Raw genomic sequence first — 23,046 nt, 5'->3', positions numbered from 1 at the left:
TTTGTCAATTATGACAAAAAAAAAAACAATATTTTAGTTAGTTAGTTGCTTGCTAATTGAAATGGCTTCTATAAAATTATTTTGCAAGGTGTTAAATATGCAAATTAAAATAAGAAATTGAAGCAATCCGATCTCAGAGTTTTCATATCATTTAATTTAGAAATTACATGCGCAAATAAGAGAACGGAAATTTGGTAATTCTTAAAATTTGTCATAGTAAATATTAGCTACACACTCAACCGAGTGTGTGTGTGTGTGTGCTGTCTGTGTTTTTGTAGCCATAACACTTAATTACTTTATTGAGTAGCCTATATAATTCGGAAATGTTGCCCATTGAAAGATGCCAATTGGAATTCTGTGAGGAAAATAAATGTGCTTGCAACACCTCCAGCATCCATTTTGACCAAATTCGATCGCCTGCTTGAGTCCAGGACTCTGGCAGGTCCTGCTACACGTCCTGGCCATTGAAACGGACAATTTTAAATCGAAAAATCAAAACCCAAAACAAATTCAATGTCCTGTTTGTTTGTTGCCTGTGTCCGTGTCGATGTCTGTGGCTGGACTCGAGAGTCTCTCTGTATGTGTGTTTATAGGGGTGTGTGTGTGTGTTGCTTTGGTTCATTCTAGGAGACATCCGATAGTGCACGATGGGCAAAAACTGCAATGTGCGGTTGCAAAAAACCGGAAGTATTCTCGATTGAAGAGAGCTTCTATATACTTTTGAATAATAAAACAGACTGACAGGAGCAGAGGAAGAAGAAGCAGAGGTAGAAGAAGAAAAAGAAGCAGTACAGGCAGCACCTTCATCTAAAGCCGCATCTTAAAGGCAACTTTGAAATTGCCAGCACGGAAGCTGATTATGAGCTGCTGGAAATGAAGTCGAGCCACACAAATAAAATATAAACGAGAAACTAAGCTGCCAACAGCAGCAGCAACTAAAATTCACCTGTTCATTGACAAAAGGTAAAAAATAGTAAAGTGTAATTAAATCAATCAACATATTGAGAATTGGATTTGATCCAGTTGATTTCCATTAGCTTAAAAGCCCCCTCGTATCGCTTTTGGCAATCATTTATCCATTGTAAGATCGTTCGCTGTTGTCAGCAGAATCGCAAAAAAAAAGTAAAGAAAAGAATGGGCAAGGAGAGGAGAGAAACAACAACAGAGCAGAAGGACAGCAACCCACAGCCAATTAATGACAGCGAACAACTGCAATAGCTGTCCCCATTGCCAAAGGGCAGTCAATGAAAATCAACTAAGCAATTGCCAATTCCTCCGTAATACAGCTGTACTGCTCACACACACACCAGACCCCGTTTACTCCCTTCTCTTACAATCACTGCACACATATATGTTTAGCCGGAGCAGCAAGTGAAGAGTCTGGCAAGTGTTTCTAATTAGTTGCTCGTGTCTGTCTCTCTGTGTGCAATTGCAAAAACTAACAGAAAACTAAAAGCAAAAAAAAAAGAATGAAGCAAAACAAAAACAAAATAAAATTACAGAGAGAATGACAGTATGTGTGGGACAGAGAGGGCAAATGAGCAGAGAGCGGAGAGTGTGTAATGGAAATTGTAAACTGAAATATGGCACGACGACAGAGGGCGTCTAACGAGTCACAAACATAAGCACACACACAGACAGACAGACAGGTTGTCTGCTGTTGGGACAGCATAAATGTAATGCCATTATTAGTTATCGATATATATACACACACACATACAAGCACACACGGACAAGCACACACCTGGCTTATATCTACATCTGTATCCGTGTATCGGCGTGCTGAAGACACCGTTAGTATCCGGCGCAAAAAGATTTGCTAAACATCCGTTAGAAAATTTGCTCCAAGTGTGTGTTATGTGTGTGTGTGCCACATTTGCTCTAGCTGCTCTTCATCTTCTACTGCTGCTGCTTGTTGTTGTTGTTGCGTCTGTTGCAAAGATTGCTGGCAATGCGATTGCAGCAAATCAGAAAATACTCGCACAAGTGCGAATGTGAATATTGATGCTGTTCGCCCATAACCTCACTCCCTTACTCCCTTCCCCCCTCTCTTCGTCTACTCTCCTTCACCCTCGCTAACCAAAAGTATGTACGAGTAGTTGGCAAGAGCCAAAATAGTCGCCGCGTGCGTTGCCTACGATTGCCACTCGACTGTAGGCACTTCGCGTTACTTCGCCTACTGATGCTGCTGCTTGCAGCTAGTGTTCCCCACTACCCTCCCTCCTCCCCCTTCTACCAGTTGTTCGTTTCGGTCGTTCGCTCGCTCGCTTACTTGCTACTTCCGCTTCCGAATCCGTTTTGTGTGCTGTCGCCGCAGAAATTTAACGAAGTCACACGTTAGTCGCTGCCTCTGTCGTTCCCCTCTTTGTTGTTGTTGCTGTTGTTGTCGTTCTTCTTGTTATTATTATTGCAGCCAGCCTCTCTGAGCAGCCTCCCAACAAAGCAGTCAGCTTTTGTTTGCCACTCTCTCACTTACTCACTCTCTCTCTCTCTTCAGTGTGACTCTCTTATTGCCTGCCTGCATCAACAACAGCATCAGCTTCGGCTTCGTCAACACTCGGCTTCGGCTTCGTGCTTTTGACAGCTTCGGGTTTTGGCGATGCGGTCGCTTCGTTGACATCGCAATCTGGCTTTTGTTGTTCACAGCATCCTTTTTGGGGTTTCAGTTTCAGAGCGCTCGTCGTTGCAGTCGGTCGCATTAAACGGAAGCTGAACGCCAAAAAAGTTGCCGTCGTCTCTTCATTATTCTACTGCTGAGTGTCGCGCGTGTGTTTTGCCGAGAGACGCGACGCGAGTTTTGTGTGTCGCGAGATTTCCGCGCGCGACTTTTTTAGTGCAACTTGCGGCCAGGCGAAAGGCAAAGCTAAAAGGCAACCCCAAGCTGCGACTGACTCACACTCGAACACACACACAGACAAATGTGTGTGCGTGCAAATTTGCCGGCATTTCAGCATTGCTGTTGTTGTTGCCGTTGCCTATTGTAGTGACAGTCTCAGTCGCAGTCACAGTCACAGTCAAAGTCCTCGACGCGCGGTCGTGGCATGCTGAATACTTGACATTTTCGCCGCCAAATTGTGTGCGATTTCTTCAGGCTGTGGCTGTGTGGCTTTCGCTCTGACATTGGCATGAACGTGGCGCCACAACAGCTGCCCCTGCCTCCTCCCAGTTGCCTGCTTCTTCTTCTTCTGCAACGATTGACTGGCAAACAAATTTTGCAATTCAATTTCTATTGTGCATTGTGTGTGTGTGTGCTTGCTGTGTGTGCGTGTGTGTGCGCATCGTTTGCTGTCAATTGAAAGTAATTCGCATAAAAATTGAAAATTGCATGCAAATTAAATAAATAGACAACGCGACAAATATTCGAGAAAAAGTACAATAAAAACATCATAACAGAAAAGCATAAAAAAAAGCAAGAAAGAAAGAAAGAAATAGGATATTCAAATGACAGTTTTGAGTTGAGTTCGCAATCAAAGCAAATGTCATTAGCACGCGCCACGTCAACAACATCGAGAAGGAACAACAACAACAAGGATAAGAAGAAGCATCGCACTTGCAACGGTAGCAGCATCATTGACTGGAATCTGGATTTGGTGGCAGAACATTTGCATAACTTGGCTGCAAGTTCAACGTGCAACACACACACAGGTAAAAGCCTTGCCAAAGTCGATTTCCGCCCTCTCGCAATGAAACGCCTTTTACTTTACTGATAAAGCTTGACTCCCCCTCTCTTCCCCCCTCTCTCTACCTTTACTCCTTCCATTTGGAGTCTAGAACTTAGTGAGTCTGCTGCTTGCAGCTATCATTTGTATTTTGCTATTTTCTTCTTTGCTTTTGCGCCAGTATCAACTTTACTGCCGCTCCATCATGCCACACACACACACACACACCGAGACACACACACATACACATACACACGTTAGTCCAACTTTTAGTTATGGCTTTCGCTTTTCGCATAATGTCAGTTTTATTTGGTTTTGGTTTTCACTGGCGGCAGTTGGTGCCCCAAAAGAGCGGGGGCAACATTGAGGAGGGCCATTCGGCACCCTTGTAAGATTTATTGTGCCACACACTCACACACACACATACCTTGTGCTGCACCTCGCAGAGCGCCTTGTTCTTATTCATCTGCAGCTAGAGAAGCTGAAGCTGAAGTCCCATAATCTCTACTATTTGCATCGCAGACTTTGCTTTGGATTTGGCTATGGCAATGGATTTAGTTATGGTTTTTCTTCCGTTTCTCTTTTCTGGTTGCGCTTTTTATACAAACTCCTTGCCTTCGCCCTTCGTCTTTCGCCTTTCTCCATTCGCTTGCCACACTCGCACAACTTGTACATTTGTTTCATCTTGCCACACATTCACACTGTGCAAAAACTATGCCACATTTACATTTGCCCAGTTATAGCCGTTACTCTTCTTCTTCTGCTGCTTCTGCTTCTTCTTCCTCTTCTTTTGCTTTGCGCCAAAAACTTCAGTTAGCCACAAGACAAGCACTTTGTTGATGGCCCCATAAGCTGCAAATGCTGCTAATGAATGGCCCTCATAATCCGACCTAAAAGCTGTCACATAATCTTGAAAAAGGTAAGAACTCCAGCTCTCTTCTCTTCTCTCTCTCTCTCTCTCTCTCTCTCTCTCTCTCTTTCTCAATCTCTTCTCTATCTTTCAACAAGAACATTTAAAATCTGCTTCTTATGATCGTCTTTTGTTTTGATTCTACTTAAATGCTAATTCCCATAAATCTTTTGCCTCAAGACATTAATTCATAAGTAGACAATCGAAAAACTCCACAAAGTATATCCTTAGTAATGCAATTTTAAATGACTATTATAAAGTATTTCAAATTTGTCACTGGGTTGACTAGTTTTTGAATGCCAAGAAACATTATTTCTCTTTTTCATTATAAAGTAAAATTTTCCATTCCTAAATTATTATTAAATTTAAAAATAAATTCCAAGATTTGGTTTTTCATTTTATTATTATTATTATTTTTATGAGTTTAAACTTTTAATGCAATTTATAACTTTTTCTCTTTCTTTTTTGATCTGTCGAAAGACGTTTTGCCGATTTTTTACATTATTTTTAATTTCTAAAATTTTGCCGATTTTTACAATTTTTTCAATTTCTAAAATTTGCCGATTTTTAAATTTTTTTCAATTTCCAAAATTCAATTAAAAAGTTATAACCCTGGGGTGTAGTTTAATTTAAAGAAACTTTTTAGAGTTTCCAAAATTTTGGATAGTAAAGAATTAAAACTTTTGAATAAATATCTCACTTTTTCTATATCTTTATCTGATTTGTCAAAAGGCGTTCAATTTAAATCTTTTAACTGGCCTCAAATGCGAAATCTCACATTTTGGTATATTTTTGTTAAAAAAATACCAAATTATCAGTAGAAATTTAAATACTAAAATTGCGAAATCTCACATGTTGGTATATTTTCGTTAAAAATACCAAATCATCACTAGAAATTTAAATACTAAAAATGTAAAATCTCACGTTTTGGTATATTTTAGTTCAAAAATACCAATTTTAAATACTAAAAATGTGAAATCTCACATCTTGGTATATTTTTGTTTAAAAAATACCAAATCATCCGTATAAATTTAAATACTAAAATGCAATATCTCACATGTTGGTATATTTTTGTTCGAAAAAATACCAAACTATCAGTAGAAATTTAAATACTAAAAATGCGAAATCTCACAGTTCAAAAATACCAAATCAGCAGTAGAAATTTAAATACTAAAAATGTAAAATCTCACATTTTGGTATATTTTTGTTAAAAATACCAAATTATCAGTAGAAATTTAAATACTAAAAATGTAGTCTAAAAAACTTTTGACATTTTAGACACATGATAAAGAGGTAAAAGTCAAATACATATCAGGAGTAGTTTAAGTTACTAAAATCTTTGTAAAGAATCTTTTAAGAGATCAGATTTTCTAAGAGTTAAAGCCTTGTCAGCTGTACCCTCGATATAGTTTTGAGTAATCTGTAACTGAATTTTTGAGCAGCCATCATTCGTCTCAAGCTTATTTATTAAGGTTCAACAACAATAGATGGCAGCGAACAGTAATAATAAAAAAAAAGGAAAAAATGAAAAGAAAAGTTTAGGTTTATCTGCATGCAGTCGCTGCTATGTATTGAAGGTGTTTCACATGCCAATCCATAAAAGCCATCTCCTCTCCAAAAAACCCGTTGCTGACGATGTTCCCACATCCATTTGCTTATCCGCATTCCAAAAGTGCCATAACGGAAAAACTTTTGGGTACCGCACACTTTTTTCGCCACGGTGTATCCAACTCGTTCAGCACACCTTGAAGAAGCCACACATGAGTAGAAGAGAGGGGAGAGAGGCAGGAGGGAAGGGGGTTGGCTGTTAGACGGATATGCGGACACGGACTACTGAGAGGATTTCACATAAAACGGAAATGGCATTATCCTCGCACATATTGTTGTGCGGATTTTAGTTTTTATTACGGCCGGAACGCGGCTGATGCCCATAAGAAAAGAGAGAGGGAGACAGAGAGAGAGAGAGAGAGAGAGAGAGAGAGAGCGCAGCACTGTCTTGAATCCCAAGCTCGAAACTGAGCAGCATAAATACATTTTGTGTCTTGTTTGTGTGATACATCACAAGGCGACGATGTGGAGGTGGAAATGGAAATGGAGATGAAGATGGCAGGCAGTTCTGTATGTGTGTGTGTGGTGTGTGTGGCAACTACCATTGCTCACCTGGCGGTTGCAATTTATGTGCGTGCCCCTTAAAAATTCACGACGCCAAGGTGAAGACGAAGCCTTCTTCGCTAATAGTTTCGGGCATTGCAGGCGACGCTACATTGTCTTTGGCGCCATCTAGCGGCGGCGGAGGCTTTTGTTTGGCAAGACAAGATTTATGTTGCCGCTGGCCAGCAACAACAACAACCAGGCAAGCAAATGGCCAAGGACTGTTTTTCCCATCCCATTTTCATTCACCTTCCCATTCCCATTCCCCATATTGTAAGGCATTCTCTCATCTCATCCTCAGAAACGTCCTTCGGCTCGACCGACTTTTAGCAGCCTAAACAAACACTTGAGGTGTGTAAAGTTAGCCTTGTCCATTCTATCCATTGACTTGGCTGCGTTTTTCGGTTTGTTTTGGTTTCACATTTTCAGCGCGTTCAAATTGTGGTTAGATTTCGGTTTTTAGGTTTAGGTTAAGCAAAGCCCGGTCCATCATCTCACACTCCCCAAAAACCTACTATTTATCTGTCTGTCTGCCAGTCTCTGTGGCAGACAAGGTCTTGGGCTATTGTGCTTAATCACAGCACGCACATTTACATATTGGTTACCGAAAACTTGAGCAATCCTTTAAGACGCTGGATACCGGGAGAAAACCCTTTTTTTTGCTGGCCCCTTTCGCTGCTTTATCTGCAGGCCTGCCATTGTGTTGAGTTGTGTGTGTGGTTAAAACGCAATGCGAAGGCGTTGCTAGGGGGCGGTCCAAGGCTTACGCTTAAGTAAACACACACACAGAGTCCAGAGTCTCTGTCGAGTGTGTTCCTCTCCCCAAGCGTCCTCATCCAACAACCATTTGTGAGTTGGACGTTTCAGCATTGTTTTCACTTTTTTTTTTGAGCCCCTGTCCGACTGTCTGTTGTCCTGACTGACTGACTGACTGTAGAGTTGTTGTTGTGTGGAGTGAGGCCTTGACGGGCGGTCTCCTCCCTCTTTTCCTGTGCTCCTGGCTCCTACATAAAACATACAGCAAAATCTGAAATTGATGATGGGCAGTGATTGTGAAAGTTGGCAGTCAGTTAAATTGAGTTCTGAGTCGGCAGAGCAGCATCGGGCAACGCTCTCGGGCTAAATCTCCAACTCCCACTACAGTTCTCTCTTCCTCTCTCTCTCTTCGTCTCTTTGGGGTCTCATCCTGTTTTGGGGCGTCGCTTCCTTCGGGGCGCGTTAATTGCTTTGTGAATGGTGTCCGCCTCGGCCGGAAAGTTAACATTTAACTTTAGTCTATTTTGGACTTTAATCTATTTATAATTGAGGAATGCATAAAGCATGTTAAATAGGAACTTACACAAATTCTGCTTTGTTATGCGACCTAATCGGACCTGGGGATTGCTTTGGATTGAGTTGCCATCTCTCCTCCGACTCCGACTCCGACTCCTGCTCTTGATCCACACAACTTGGCCTCAGACGAGTTGAGTTGAGTTCAGTTAAGTTTTTGGCCACATTTCAGGGAGTGTGAGAGGAGTGAGGAGGGGGGAGCGCAGTCAGTCAGCTAGCTAGATGAACTGAGCCGGGGCCACCATTGTTTTAAATACGGATTTCAAAACTTGGCATCCTTAAATTTTTGTTGTTGTCGCCGTTGCTTGTTGTTGTTGCTGTTGCTGTTGCTTTTGTAGTTGGCGGTTGACTGCTGCTGCTGTTGTTGCTGCTGCTGCCTCCGTTGAGGTAGAGGCGACTCACATAATTTGCATAACTAATTTGTGGAAACTTTGGGCATAGGAAGTTGTTGAAAGTTCTTCAAGGAGCTGCTGCAGGATCTCGTCCTCGTCCAGGAGCCAGCAGCGATACCAGTAGCTGTTGCAGCCAACGACAGCAGCGACTGCGGTAATTTCTTAACAGCTGCGCTCCACAAAAGTGCTTAATTCTTTCAAAATGAATGAGGACCAAGGGGCAAGGGGAGCAGCAAGGGGAACAGAAGCAGGAGCAGGAGACCATTCGAAATCTGTCCTAATTGAATACATGAGAGCATAAGTTAGCAGTGTGGTACTTTGATATCAACTTTGATTACTTTATGGCTTTATGGCACTTGAGCGTACAATTTGGCTTAGTTTGCTCAGTAATAAGCAGGTTGTTCTCAGTGTCCAACTCCTTTACATCCTCATCCTTGTTGCTGCTGTTGTCCTTCGTCCGGCTTCGGCTTCGGCTTCAGCTTTGGGGACTTGCATTTGAATTTGAGCTGGTTGCATGGCCATAAATGATGATGTTGCTGATTAATTGTCGTCTTTTTCGGCTTAACAAGCTCGTTTAATTATGCCACTCTGTGGAGCTTGCCTTGTCTTGTCTCCATTATACCAATTAGTTTATTCGTTAATTTCTCGTTTTTGTCCGTTTTTGTGGCACAAAATTTCCACTTCCATTTCGATTTTCATTTCCCCAAAAACATCATCACAGTTTGATTGCCTTCATCGATGCGTTTTGTTAACCTTTTGCCCGACTTCTTGTTTCTCTGTTCTCATTTCTCATTGCTCGTTTCTCGTTTACCACAAAAGTTGCTAATTTAGTTTGGTGTTATGAATGAATAATTAAATGCAAGTTCGTCGCAAACTTTGTGCAAATTGTTTACCCAAGTGCTGAATTGTTTGTGTTTTAGTTTATGCAACGTACCAAGTTTTCACCTCTCCTTTAAATAGTTTCTAATATTCAATAAAGCTTATTAAAGGCAGGTGATCGACTTGGCAGTTATTATTATTGCACTTCTTCTACTTGAATACATCGCAAGTCAAATAAATATTTGATGCAAAATATAGACTTCCAGATAGGTTCAACAACACACATGATTGATGGCCAAAGATAAAAGATATTTAGAGCCATTCAATGGGGAGCATTCATCACTGATATGTGGGTGTAAATGTGTTGACAATCGAGACATGCAATTGTGATTGCAAGTGAAAGGATACACAGCAAAACACAGGGAGAAGAAAGTAAAGCGAACGAATGAATGAATGCGCATGAAATTGGGGAAAAAAAATGAAAGAGATTGTTTCAAGTAACGAGCACAAGAAAATGGAATTGAAATTGAAAATAGGCCTAAAGCATACACCTCTTTGCTTTTTTTATTGTTCTCCCAGTATTGCCAATTTGTACAACATTCAGACGTGTACGAGTGCGTATACGTAATGTAGATTGTGCTTAGAAAAGTGTTTGCCAACAAAAATTAAAGAAATTTATTGAATTTTATTTTGATAAATGTATTTAAAACTTTCTCAATTCAAATTAAATTGAGGTTAAGCCTTTTATTTGAAATTTCTTTAAAATACGTATACGTAATATAATTGTTTGTTCAGATATTTATAAAATACTTAGATTTAACTTCAGAATAGCTTCAATTAAACTTTAGTTAAACCAAATAGTCAATTATAAAATGGAATTCATTTAACGTTCTTCATTCGAACTGAATTTAAAATGAAGGCAGATTTAGCATGTTGCGTATACGCAATGTAAGTTGTGGATTATTACTAATAAAATAAAATAAAAATATTAATTCAAAAATACATTTAAATTTATTGTTTTATGAAAATTAAATTTTAGAAATATAAATCTAGTTTTAGCATTTATACTCATTTGTGGCTAAGCTCGTTGCGTATACGCAATGTATGTTGTACTTTATTTCGTGTAGAAAACAAAATATAAATTCAATAATAAATAAGAAAATATGGGGAAATTACATTTAAAGATACTATTAAATATACTTCTGTTTGCAACATAATTTCAAATTATACGTATACGTAATGTTTGTTATTTTGGTAAAGATATATGTATATACAAATTCAAAAATACATTTAAATTTATTGTTTTATGAAAATTCAAATTTAAAAATATATTTTAAATATATTTTTGCTTTCAACATTTATATTCATTTGTTGCTAAGCTCGTTGCGTATACGTAATGTTGTGGGCAATTAAGTCTACTATTAATAGTTATTGAATACTAAAATGCAATGTTAAATTTTCATTTGTATCAAAAAGTCAAACACAATTTCAAATTGTCCAGAATGAATCTCGTTCAGAAAAAGGAAACACAAATTAGATGTAAATGTTCCAATTAGTACTCTGCTTTACCTGAACGAATTGTGTTATTGAATCGGGTCAGAGCAAGTTAATATCTCGATAACAAGCAGAGAGAGTGAGAGAAAAAGAAGTAGAGCATCTTTCAACTGTGGCTGATTTAGGGCTGCAACTGCAGTGAGGTAACAGAAACAGAAAGAAAAACAACATGGCATTGAAAATCAGAATTGAAATGGAAATCGAAACGAAGCGAATTGCAGCAGTCGAGAAAGATAAATGTGCCGATTTGTGCAGTTGGCAATTGCCGAAATCCAATTTGCAACTTTCATATATATGCTGGTGTGTACGTTTGGACTATGGACAACGTTGGACGACGTTGGACGATGGGCCGATTTGGTCATTGTAAGGAGCAGATTACACTTTCAAGCTGCTGTCGCCCAATTAATGCGTGTTAAGCGCTGGCTTTACAATTTGCCAAAGTCCTGTACACATTGGCAAACCAATTAGCATGGGAATGTCCAAAAGGTCGCACTTACCCCCAAATCTCAATCCCAAACTCAATCTCAATCTGTCTGTCTGTCCGTCTGTCCGTCTGAAAGGTCATGTCGAGCGTGTGCCTTAGTATTGATGGGCCTGTTAACGAAATTTACCGCAACTAAGAAGTAAGAGCAACAACAACATCGCATCGAAGAATTGAAAGCAGTAACAATAGCCTGGCTAGTTGGGTACACAAGCTGACGCAAATGGCCAACTGCTGGCAACATTTTTATGGTCGAAAATGACCCAAGCTGGAAGCGTGCATGGGGCAGCATTTTAACAAAGTGTTAAACTGAGAATTTTATCTGCAATTCGGTAATTCAAACGCAGCTCCCAAAACAAAACCCCGAAAGAAAACCAAAAGTAGCCAACGAACGAACGAACGGAAAAAAAAGTGTTAATTTGTGAGTGAGCGCTGTGCGCTTAGTTGGCATTATGTACGATGGGAGCAGCAAAGTAGGGAAGTTGGCTGGCTGCGCACTGACCTCAGCAATTACTCCACGCCTTTATTTTAATTACACGGAAACAAGCGCAATGAAAAGTAAAAAATGGCCAAAACGAGCAGACAGTGAGAGAAGAGGAGACTGCGAAAATGAAAGGAAGCGGAGGCGCCACAAATGAAGAGGCCAAAACGCACAGTGCCAAAATTAGGTTATAATCCCGAGGGCATAGTTTTAATTCCCAATACAAATATCACTACACGGAATGTACAACGTGCATAAATTTCAATGACGTTGGCTGGCCAAGATGCCGGTTGCTGGCTCAGCGCTCCTACAATTACACGCACAGTCAGAGTCGCATGGGAAGCGGCAGACAGAGAGAGAGAGACTGATAACAACGCTCATTTAGTTGTACGCTGTTCAGTCAGACAGACAGAGAGACAGACACGGAGTCAGCGAGTCAGTCAATTGAAGATGCTGGCTTGGCTTGGCTTGGCTGGCTGCCCACCACAGAGACACCGACACACACACCCACACACATAAGCATAGATATATAAAGTCAAAGGGGAGGGGGGAAGTGAAGTGGCTGCCACTCGGTGGTTGGGATGGTTGCTCATTTAAATAAATAAAGAAATCTGTAGTAACTTCTTGAAATTCCAACACATTCCATATCATTACTGAAGCAACCCACAAAAATTTACTCAATCCTTGAATGCGACATGCTTCTGCACCCACACACACACACACACATACACACACACACATACTTAGAGCCATAGAGCAACCACAAAGCATCTCAGTGGCTGCCGCCAAAAGCATCAACATCAACGTCAGCAGCAGCAGCAGCAGCGCCCAGACGGAGTCGAGAGTCGTAAAAAATTGTAACGGATGTTGCGGCCATGTATGTGTGTGTGAGTGCTGAAACAAGTGGAAACGAAGCACAGAGCAAGAGAGAGGGAAAGAGATAAAGAGCGAACGACAGCGACAACGAAAAAAAGAAGAGTAAAAGCTTTTACGCTCTCTTGCAAAATGAAACTGCATTGTGTCTGCGAGCGAGAGAGAGAGATAGTGAAGAAGTGGAGGGAAGGCAGAGGGAGAGGGAAAGGAACGCAACGGGGCACCAATTGAGTATGGCTTCGGGTTTGGGCTTTTGGGTTGAATGTAATGCGGCATCATTGTCTGTTGCTGCTGCAAGTAGTGTTGCTGCCGCTGTTGCCATCGTTGCTGCTGCTGTTGCGGTTATGGTTGGTTCCTTCTTCTTGCCGGCGGCAACAACGACATTAGCAGCAGTTGCCGATGAGTTGAGTAGAGTTCTTGTTCTGCTGCTGATTCTTCTTCTTCTTAGATACCCCCTTCTCCCCTTCCCCCATCTGTTCACCTAGCAGCTACGTTGTAACTCGGGCCGGGGCTATTTTATTAGAAAGTTTGCAAAGTTAGTTTTGCAGAGTGTAACAGCAACCAGAGTTGCGGGTGAAATTGTGAAATGCTGCAAGCCTAATGATGCCTCCTCCTTTGCCTCCTTCTCCTCCTCCCTCTTCGCTGTGTGTCTGACAACAGAAATTGCGCAAGTTATATTGCGCGGCGGCAATGATTGATTGATATGGATGAGTGTCTATTATCGCGATATACTACTATATATGCAACTACACCTACACGACTTCTCTCTGTACTCGTAGTAGTAACTACAAGTCAGATGTTTACGCATTCACTTTACCCATTCTTTTGTAAACTTTTATAAATCTTTTTATGCGCAAGTTATAAAAATTCTTTCGCTTCTTTACTATTGTCCGACTGCAGTTTGATCAGTTTTATGCCACACTTTGATAGTCATTTTGCAGCGCTTTTCAATTGTTGTTTCATAGTTGTTGCCTCACGCTATTCAGATGTCCTTTAAGATGCACTTTCGAGCCAATGGCGAGAACTTGATTTGTTTTTTTTTAAGGGAATGACACTTTATCAAGCGGTTTTATTGTTCTAAGCTTGGCTTTAATGGCAAATTTATGAAGGTTGTTTTTACATTGTATTGCAGATATTGACACCTCAACTAAATAAAACATCTTACAAACTCTCTAAAAGTATTTCTCCTATATTTCAGCAGCTATAGCTATTTGGTATATTTTATACGCTATGGTATATTTTTAGTGTAATAGTATATAAATTTAACAGATATAGCATTCAATATATTTAAGTGCTTAGTACATCAATACACAAAATATATCATTCAGTATATCTTAGTACTTTTCGGTATATTAATTTGGTATATATTGCATTTTATGGTATATTTTAAACGTCCTGGTATATAAATACTCCAAAAATATAATAAAACATATATTGTGTATAGTATATAAATACGTTTAATATATTATTTGGTATATTTTAGCATTTGTGGTATATACATTTGGTATATTTTTAAAACAAGACCTCATTGTAACTCTCTTCCTTGTCAATACACAAAATATATCATTCAGTATATTTTAGTACTTTTCGGTATATTGATTTGGTATATTTTGTACTTTCTGGTATATTTTGAACGTTCTGGTATACAAATACTCCAAAATAGAATAAAGCATATTTTGTGTATAGTATATAAATACGTTTAATATATTATTTGGTATATTTTAGCATTTTTGGCATATTAATTTGGTATATTTTTAAAATAGTACCACATTGTAACTCTCTTCCTTGTTAATTTATCTAGTTAAGTCACATTAAATATTTAATAGTGACAATTAAATCAATTTACAAAAGTGTTGTCCTTTAATGTGGAACTCCACAACTATGCCTTGACTTGATCGATTTATTTTGAAACTCAACAGCTACTCTATCTAATTGACATATTTATGCAACTTTAAAAAATCTGCAAACTCGACAGCAGTCGAAACTTAATCACTTGGAGAATCCAGTGAGCTCTATCAATTATCTGCCCACGTTCATTTTCAGTTGACATGCTAAACTCGGTCTCGCATCTTTCAACGCAGGAAATAACCTTTAGCCTTCTTTTGTTTTTCTCCTCGCCCCGCTCCTTCAACAAAAACTGGCAATGAAAAAAGCCGATGCTGAGCACTTTATAAAGTAAACAAAAAAAGGAAACGCCTTAGAATTGTGTTACGGCCCACTCATCGAAAATACAAAGTGATGGCTTGTTGAATGCCCCACAGCCAGAGCAAGTCAGGCCAGGATAAGATTAGAATGTTGAGCTGGAGGTTTAAGTTTCTTTCTTTTTTGGAAATGCTGTCGGCCAAACTCTCTAAGATTGAGAAGAGGCCTGAAAGTTGTGGTCAGCTCTCTCTCTCTCTCACCTGGACAATTGTAATAATTTCCATTTGAGCTGACTTTCAAATTATTGACGCACTTTTCATAATAATAACAGTAACGCTTACGATTATAATAATAATAATAATAATGCTAGGCAGTAATAATATTAAGGCACCCCAATTTTCTATTTGGTCATAAAAAAAAAACGAAGAAAAGCTGGAAAATCCAAAAGAAAATCCAACTTATGCCGCTGGCAAATACCTCGATTAGCCAAACTAACCAATTTCGAGTGGCATTGTGAAGTGGCATAGAGGGGAGACCAAGACCAAGACCAAGACCAAGACCGAGACGAAGACCGAAGCACACATTCCTATATGGAAATAAGCAGCTTCATATCCACATCAACATACAGCATATATAGAGATATTTGCAAGATTCTCTCCATCTCCCACTCCAGAGCCGTAAAGTGGGCAGAGGCGCCGCCACAAAGAAGAAAAATGAAATCAAAAACAATAACTTGTCTCCAGACAGCATTCCACAAGCGCCACGCACGTTCTACCAAACGGCTTTAGTTTCGGCTTCGCTTCGCCCCCCAGTCCAAGTCTCTATCAATGCTGCTGCTCCTGCTCAGTCCTGTCCTGGACCTGGCTTCGGCTTTGGTTACGCTTGACGTCTTCGTCTTCATCTGTGCCCGAGTCCTTCTTTATTTTATGCCCTACTCGAGGGTAGCAATGTGACACAATCCGTCTGGCCGGCTGTCCATCTGCTAGATTGTTAACTATTGACTCAATTTTAAAGTTAGTTTAATGAAACTTTGCACAGAGTTGTATTTTAGTTGTAGCTAACATATTTGTTTAGATCAGCTTAGTATATTGTCTATTTTTTATTTTAATTAAAGTTTTTTAAATAGGCTTCTTGCTACCAGTATGTCATATTAATCTAATCTTTATAGTTAGACAAAATTAATTACATTATGGTATATTTTGACTTAGTATATTTAAGTATTTTTGGTATTTTAATTTGGTATATTTTCAGCAAAAGACTATTGTTTTAATATAATCATTTTGAATATAGTAGTATTTTTGAAGTATATAACTTTATTTAAAATATACCACATATTAACTAATTTTTTCTTACTATAAAGATTAGAATAATATGACGGTGCTTTTTTAAAATATGTGAAATTAATATGGTATATTTTGAATATAGTTGTATATCAATACACGAAATATAACTTGAGGCATCTTTTAGTAATTTTTTGGTATATTATTTATCATATTTTCAGAATAAGATCATCATATTAATGTAAACTTTATAGTCAGTCAAAATTCATTACTCTATGGTATATTTTGAATGTTGTAGTATATCACTATACGAAATACAGCCTTAAGTATATTTTAGTATTTGTTCGGTATATTAATTTCATTACAAAATTCTCATATTAATCTCATCTTTATATAGTCCAGCAACAGTTATTAATCTATGGTATATTTTGTATTTTGTAGTATATCATTTTAGTGTTTTTTGGTATATTGATTTAAGCACAAAATACTCATATTAATCTTAAATTTATAGACCGACAACATTTATTAGTCTATGATATATTTTCAATGTAATCTTATACTAATCTGATGCGTATACTAATCTTTATAATCAGTCAAAACTACATTTTATATTATCAAAGCGATCACTTCAAAATAAACTTTCTGCAGCGCATTCAATATTCGGTTTGTCGCTTTCGCGCTTCACTTGCCTGTCTTCGTATTTTTTGTTGTTGCTGCTTTCTTTAGAAAAATGTTATTACGTGCCGCTTTCGCTGGAGCTTGGCGCTGGCAAGTTATGCAGTGCCCGCCTATGCCCAGACACGCTTCCGCTCCTGCTCCACACTCGTTGCCTCAGTCTCAGTCTCTACCTCAGCCTCAGCCTTAGCCTCAGTCTCGTTGGGCGCGCGCTTGCCTCGCTTGATTGTGTTGTTATTCTGCTTTTGTGTCCTTGTCGACGTCGTTGCCTCTGCTTCTGCTTACAGTTTTTTGTTGTCGCTGTATATATGTGTGTGTGTGTGTGTGGCACTACACATTTTTTCGATACTTCTTCTTAATGTTATCGTCGTGCCCGATGCAGCTCCTTTAGCTGCTGCTGCTTCAGCTTCCAGCTCCTTGCCTGAGTTGTCGGGTCTGTGTTGTTGTTGTTGTTGTTGTTGTTGTTGCTGTAGCCTTTGTCGCAACAATTTTATTTGAAGCTGCCACTTTTTTTTGCTGCTTCATTTTTATACACAATTCCAGTTTTTTATGGGGCAAACCCTGGAGTTGGGGCAGCGTCTGTGCAACAGCGGCAACGTCTTGGCTCTCTTGGTCTCAATGGCATTAGGGGCTAATATTTGTAGACTTTTTCAGAGTTGATTGAGTGGCACGCACTGCCACACATCACACACACACACATATGAGTGTTTGTATGTGTGTGTGTGTGTGTGGGGGGTGGCAAAGTGTCGAGCTCTACGTGCGCATTGCTGACATGCCTGTGGCCATACGCTGCCATGTCCCAACGACGACGACGACGACAACAACGAGCAAAAGGACGACGACGACGATGGTGATGATGATGATGATGGGAGAGAGGGAGGAAGGGAGGGAGGGGAAGAACGCCAACATGACGACGTTGTTTTCACAGCATTTGCTGTTTTTAGTTTTGCTGGATTTTTGAATTGATTACGATATCAATTATGTTTGCTTTGGCCATCGATGCCGCCGAAGGACGCACAGCAGCAGCAACAGCAGCAAAGCTCTTGGTTCCACTTGTTTGCTTTTGTGCGTATAATTTCGTATGCTGCCTGTCGCTATAATTTCTGTGAGTGTGTGTGTGAGTGTGCGTGGATGTGCACTAATAGAATAGCCGCAGTTCCGAGCTAGCTCACAGTTGTTGGCTGACTCGCTTCGTTGTTGCGTCTGTTATTTGCGCCCGAAAGTATGCTTTGTCTTCTGCACACACACTAACACACATACATATGTCAGACAGTATGTGTGTGTGTGTGTTGGTGGGCATTGTGTGTGCGCGTAACTCCGTTGATTTGAATTTGGTCGCCGTATTGTTGCTGCAGCTGCCGGAAACCGCTGCGCATCGCGTGTACACGACGAGCGCCCAGCGGAAGGATTCGCGCGGCTGTTGGACGTTTGCGGCCCGCTGCTGTTGCCTATTGAAGGGCGGAAGGGAAAGTGAGGTAGAGCAGAAAGGGAGGCGCAGGGCTGAAGGGGAGGCGCAGGACAGCAGTTGGGTCGCGGGCAATTACGCAGCGCAGTCTGGCGATATTAAAGTTGTTGTTGCCGCTGTTGTTAATACCCGGAAAACATCTGCTGCTGCAATGGATGCACTGAGCTTGCAAACTAACAGATATTAAATAACTATCTGCTGCTTAGTTCAACTGAAGAGTTGTCAGACTGCCTGTTTACTTATAGGAACACATACTCCTTTCTTTAAATTATATTGTTATGCTTTGCAACCAAGTATTCATAAAACGAATGAATAAGTTGTTGAAACTATCTCAATAATTTAAGTGTATTGTAAGATTCCTAAAGTATCTAAATAAAATATATAAACTTTTATGAAATTTGCAGTATTTTCAACAAAAAATTCTTGTCATGAATATTTAAGAAATTTATATTTTACACTATTGTTATTTTCAAATGTAATCATTTTTAAATAGGAATGCTATTTTTTCTTTTTTTTTATATAAAACAGTGCGGCATTATTCTTAAATTATACCAAATAATATACTGCACAAATACTAAAATATACCGAATGTCATATTTAACAGTACATCAGCACATTAAATATAACATTCGGTATATTTTAGTATTTTTGCGGTATATTATTTGGTATAATTTCAGAATAAAAATACATATTCTATATTTGGAGTGTATACATATCACTACATTCACAATATACCACAAATTACAGAATATACCAAATTGATATACCGAAAAATACTAAAATATACCGTATGCTATATTTCATATATTGATATACTACACACTATAATACACCTAATTCAATTTTTGGAGTATTTTTATACCACTACATTCACAATATACCATAAATTACAGAATATACCAAATTAATATACCGAAAAATACTAAAATATACCGTATGCTATATTTCATATATTGATATATACACTAAAATATACCTAATTCAATTTTTAGACTATTTATATATATAGAGGTTAAAATATACCAGATTTTCAGCAAAAGATGCTAAAAGTTTTTCTTTAATAAGAAGGTCTATTTAATGTGGCAGCAGTATATCATGAGCAGTATATCATGAGGCAGCAGTATATCATGAAAACAATACATCTTGGTATATAAGCTAAATTGAACAATGACGTTATAGTTTCCATCTTAAAAATCAACATCTAACCATTAGAGCAATGAACTCCAAATTTAATGACTATGCTCCCGAATCATGTAGTTCGCTAAAGTTAGTTTTAGAATCTAACTACACTCACTTAATATACCCGAAAATATAAAAAAGTACCTGTTGGGAGCGCATTAATAAACTTTGTTCAACCACGTGCTAAAAAGCAACTAAAAATTTAATTACGAACGCGGAATCAACTTGAAGAGATTAACAATTTAATATGCTGAAAATGCAAAGCGGTTTAGCGGGTATCTCAGAGTTGAGCACACTCAACTAAGTTGTTGTTGTTGTTGTTGTTGTTGTTAGTGATGCTGCAACCGCAGCTATATGGAAAGCAGTAGTCAGTGCCTCGGCTATGGCAAATGGCACTGCAGACTGCACAGTGCACTGTGAAATTTCAACTTTATTTTGAGCTATCTGCTGTCTGCAGTTATGCAAATATGAGAAATTGCATTTCACGCAGCCAAAGCACGCAAATGCAGGACAATAGAGGCAAAGAAACAAAAGTATATTGAAAGCTGCCGCTGTCGTTGCCTCTGTTGCTGCTCTGCTCTGGTTACTAGTTCCATTCCAGCTGCTCCTCCTCCTCCGCCTCCTTTACCTCCTCCTACATAGGCGAAAAGTTTTCGCATTATTTGAAAATACAGCGCGCAAATTTCACAGCAAATTGTAGAACACTTTGCATCGTGTGTTTGTGCATTGACTTTGCTGCAAGCGTTTGCCTTTTGTACCAGTTTCTCTCCTTCTTTCTTCCTTTTTTTTATTGTATTTCACAGTCGTATTCGCTTTCGGTATTCGTTTGAGTTTCGCTCATTGTTCGGCTATCATCATCATCTTGTAATGTGTCTGTCTGTCTGACTGTCTGTGTGCTGCATTCGCACATATTTTTCACAATTTAAAATAAACGAGAAGTAATTTAACTGCTTGCCACTTCTGGCCAACGCCAACGACATGCTACGGATTCCCAAAAAAAGTGCCACAGGCGAGTTTCCCACCCTTTCTTCTTCTTCTTTTTCTCTCTTTTCCTCGCTCAAATTAACAAAAAAGCAAACTGTGAGACGATAGCCAATTAGCCATTCCAGCAGAAGAACCAATTGGCCAGAAATGCCGATGCGATGTGCAATGCAATGTACAAAAGCAAAAGCAAAAGCAGTAGAGAGAAAAACTTTGCACGAAAGATTTCCTCTTATTTATCGCCTGCATATTAATTATCATATAGCACACGATAAATATATATATTTCAATTAAAATGTGTCTGCCATAACTGGCATGAGTTTTTTAATGCCATAAATAACGATATGTTGTGATCATTTCGGCATTCTTGCGGTTTCCTTTCCGTCTGTCGTTAACGAATTGATATTGATGGATGAGTGTGCATAAGTGTTGCATTCAGACAACTTAATAAAAGTAAAGGTAAGAATGAGTTCGTGCAGCTCGAGTTCGAGTTTCATATGGAATTACTTTATATAAATCGAATTGAGCATAAAAATGGAATTGAAGAAATAAGTTCTTCAATACATTAAAAATAATATTGCTAATGGAATGTAAAGAAATTGTATATGTATGTATATTCAGGACGTCTTTTTACTTTAAGTTTCATGAACCTTATGCAAAAAGGGAATATAATTAATGAGCTCTAATCACAATAACTATGTTTTATATAAATAATATGTAGAATAAAATTGGAATTAAAAACAATTTCTTACAGCATATTCTTCAACACATTAATGACAACATAGAAAGTTACCAATAATATACCACAAAAATTACTAAAAATATACCAAAGGTGATATTTGGTACATTGATATAGTAGTTCATTAAAAATATACCATAAAATGCAAAATATACCAGATTGTCATCCAAAGCAATTTATTTATACCGAATTAATATACCATAAATATACTAAAATGTACAAACGGTTTTCAAAATATACCAAAACATACCAGATTGTCAGTCAAAAGAACTAAATTATACCGAATTGATATACCGCAAATATACTAAAGTGTACCAAAGGATTCAAAATATGCCATAGAATTCAAAATATACCATAAAGCGCAAAATATACCAGATTGTCAGTCAAATTATACCGAATTGATATACCACAAATATATTAAAATGTACCAAAGACTTCAAAATATAACAGAGTGCAAAATATACCAGATTGTCAGTCAATGCTATTAAATTATACCAACATAATGTACCACAAATATACTGAAATGTACCATAGATGGAAAATATAACATAGATTGCAAAATATACCAAGTTGTTAGTCAAAGCAACTTAAACCCTTAGTAATTATTATGATTTTTTAAATAACTTTTACAATATCGCAAAAAATTCTTCAGGAATCATAAATACTACAGTTATTATTGTATTTTATGTAATCGCGACTCAAGTTTAAAATATCCTTTGTTATTCGAGTTTTTAATTTGAAACAAACTAGAGCTATCAAATCAGATATATTCCCAATTCTGTGACCACTTATTAAAAAGCCAAGCGATTAAACCCTTTCAAAAATGTTAACTACGATTAAGATATTGATAGTTAAAATATTTACAAAGGTTAAATCGATTACTTGCAAAATAAATAGTTGCAACTCGATAGCTGCAAAAGAGAAATCTCCGTCAATTTACAAATACTTTCGCATAGTGCAGCTGAGCAGCCTGAGGGATCAATTTGGTAAGCGAGCAAAGAGTGTGGAGGAGAGCAGAAGAGAGGAAAGGAGGAGGGAGGAGGAATGAGTGTAAGATATCGATTAGGTATTAAGCCTGCAGTTAGTCCTGAAGCTCGCTCTCTCTCTCTCTGTCAATCTGCAGTTTAGCATTTCGATTGGTCATTGGGCTTAATCAACTAAAAAGCTGGCCACAGCAATGAGCAGAACTTAATTTCTAATTACGCGTGCTATTTGTCAGCGTTTTTGTGTGTTAGGGAATGAGTGGCTGTTTTTTTTGTGTTTTTCGATTCGGTCTCTTGTTGAGTGGCGGAAGTGGAAGTGGAAATCTTTTGCGCATCAAATAGTCGAAGCATGCCTCATTTCCAATTAACAATAAATCCGTTGCAGTCTCGAGTGCTGCTGCTGACCAACTGAGCGAATGAGTAATTTAATTTTGTTGCAGCTTTTGGCCTTTGCCAGACAGAGCACAGACAACAGAATCAGAATCAGAATGAAGGAGAATGCACCAGAGAAACAAGAGAGAGACAGAGAGAAAGAGAAGCGCTTGCACATTTTACGCAATTAAAATTGTTGCCAGCGATTTCTTTTTTCTCTGTCGTTTGCTGCAGCTAAAAGGCATTTAAGTGTGTCTGTTCATGTCTTTGGCTGCCGTTGCTTCTGCTGCCGTCGTTGCCACTGTTTCCTGCGCCAGGATGCGGATGCGGCCTTGTCGACAACGTCTACTACTTTTGCTTCGGCTTCTTGTCGTTGCAGACGACGTCGACGATGTCTTGGCAGCCCTTTTACTTTTCATTTGCAGGTAACTTTCGTTATAATTAAAAAATAGCAAAGCGCATTAGGCAACAAAAGCTGCCACTGGCAGGCAGCATTCGAGCTGGCCATTGGGCAACTGAGCAACTTAGGGAGGCGTGGCACCCAGCCTTCTAAGTAAAAGGAGCCACATAAAATGCTTTGG

At 38.7% G+C, this 23,046-nt stretch overlaps 2 protein-coding genes across 2 annotated transcripts in view; one reads left to right on the top strand and one right to left on the bottom strand.

The window, feature by feature from the left end:
- LOC132787184 (uncharacterized) overlaps positions 1-23,046 on the bottom strand; it is a 132,409-nt gene that overhangs the window by 84,032 nt on the left and 25,331 nt on the right. The window lies entirely within an intron of this gene.
- Positions 2,683-23,046, top strand: part of LOC132787183 (lachesin) — a 62,259-nt gene continuing 41,895 nt past the window's right edge. Inside the window, exon 1 of the mRNA XM_060794102.1 lies at positions 2,683-3,645. The gene's annotated coding sequence lies outside the window, so the exon portion shown is untranslated. The remainder of the gene's footprint in view (positions 3,646-23,046) is intronic.

This window comes from Drosophila nasuta, chromosome 2R, assembly GCF_023558535.2.
Source record: "Drosophila nasuta strain 15112-1781.00 chromosome 2R, ASM2355853v1, whole genome shotgun sequence".
NCBI classification, from domain to species: domain Eukaryota; kingdom Metazoa; phylum Arthropoda; class Insecta; order Diptera; family Drosophilidae; genus Drosophila; species Drosophila nasuta.
This window is presented reverse-complemented; position numbering and strand designations above follow the sequence as displayed.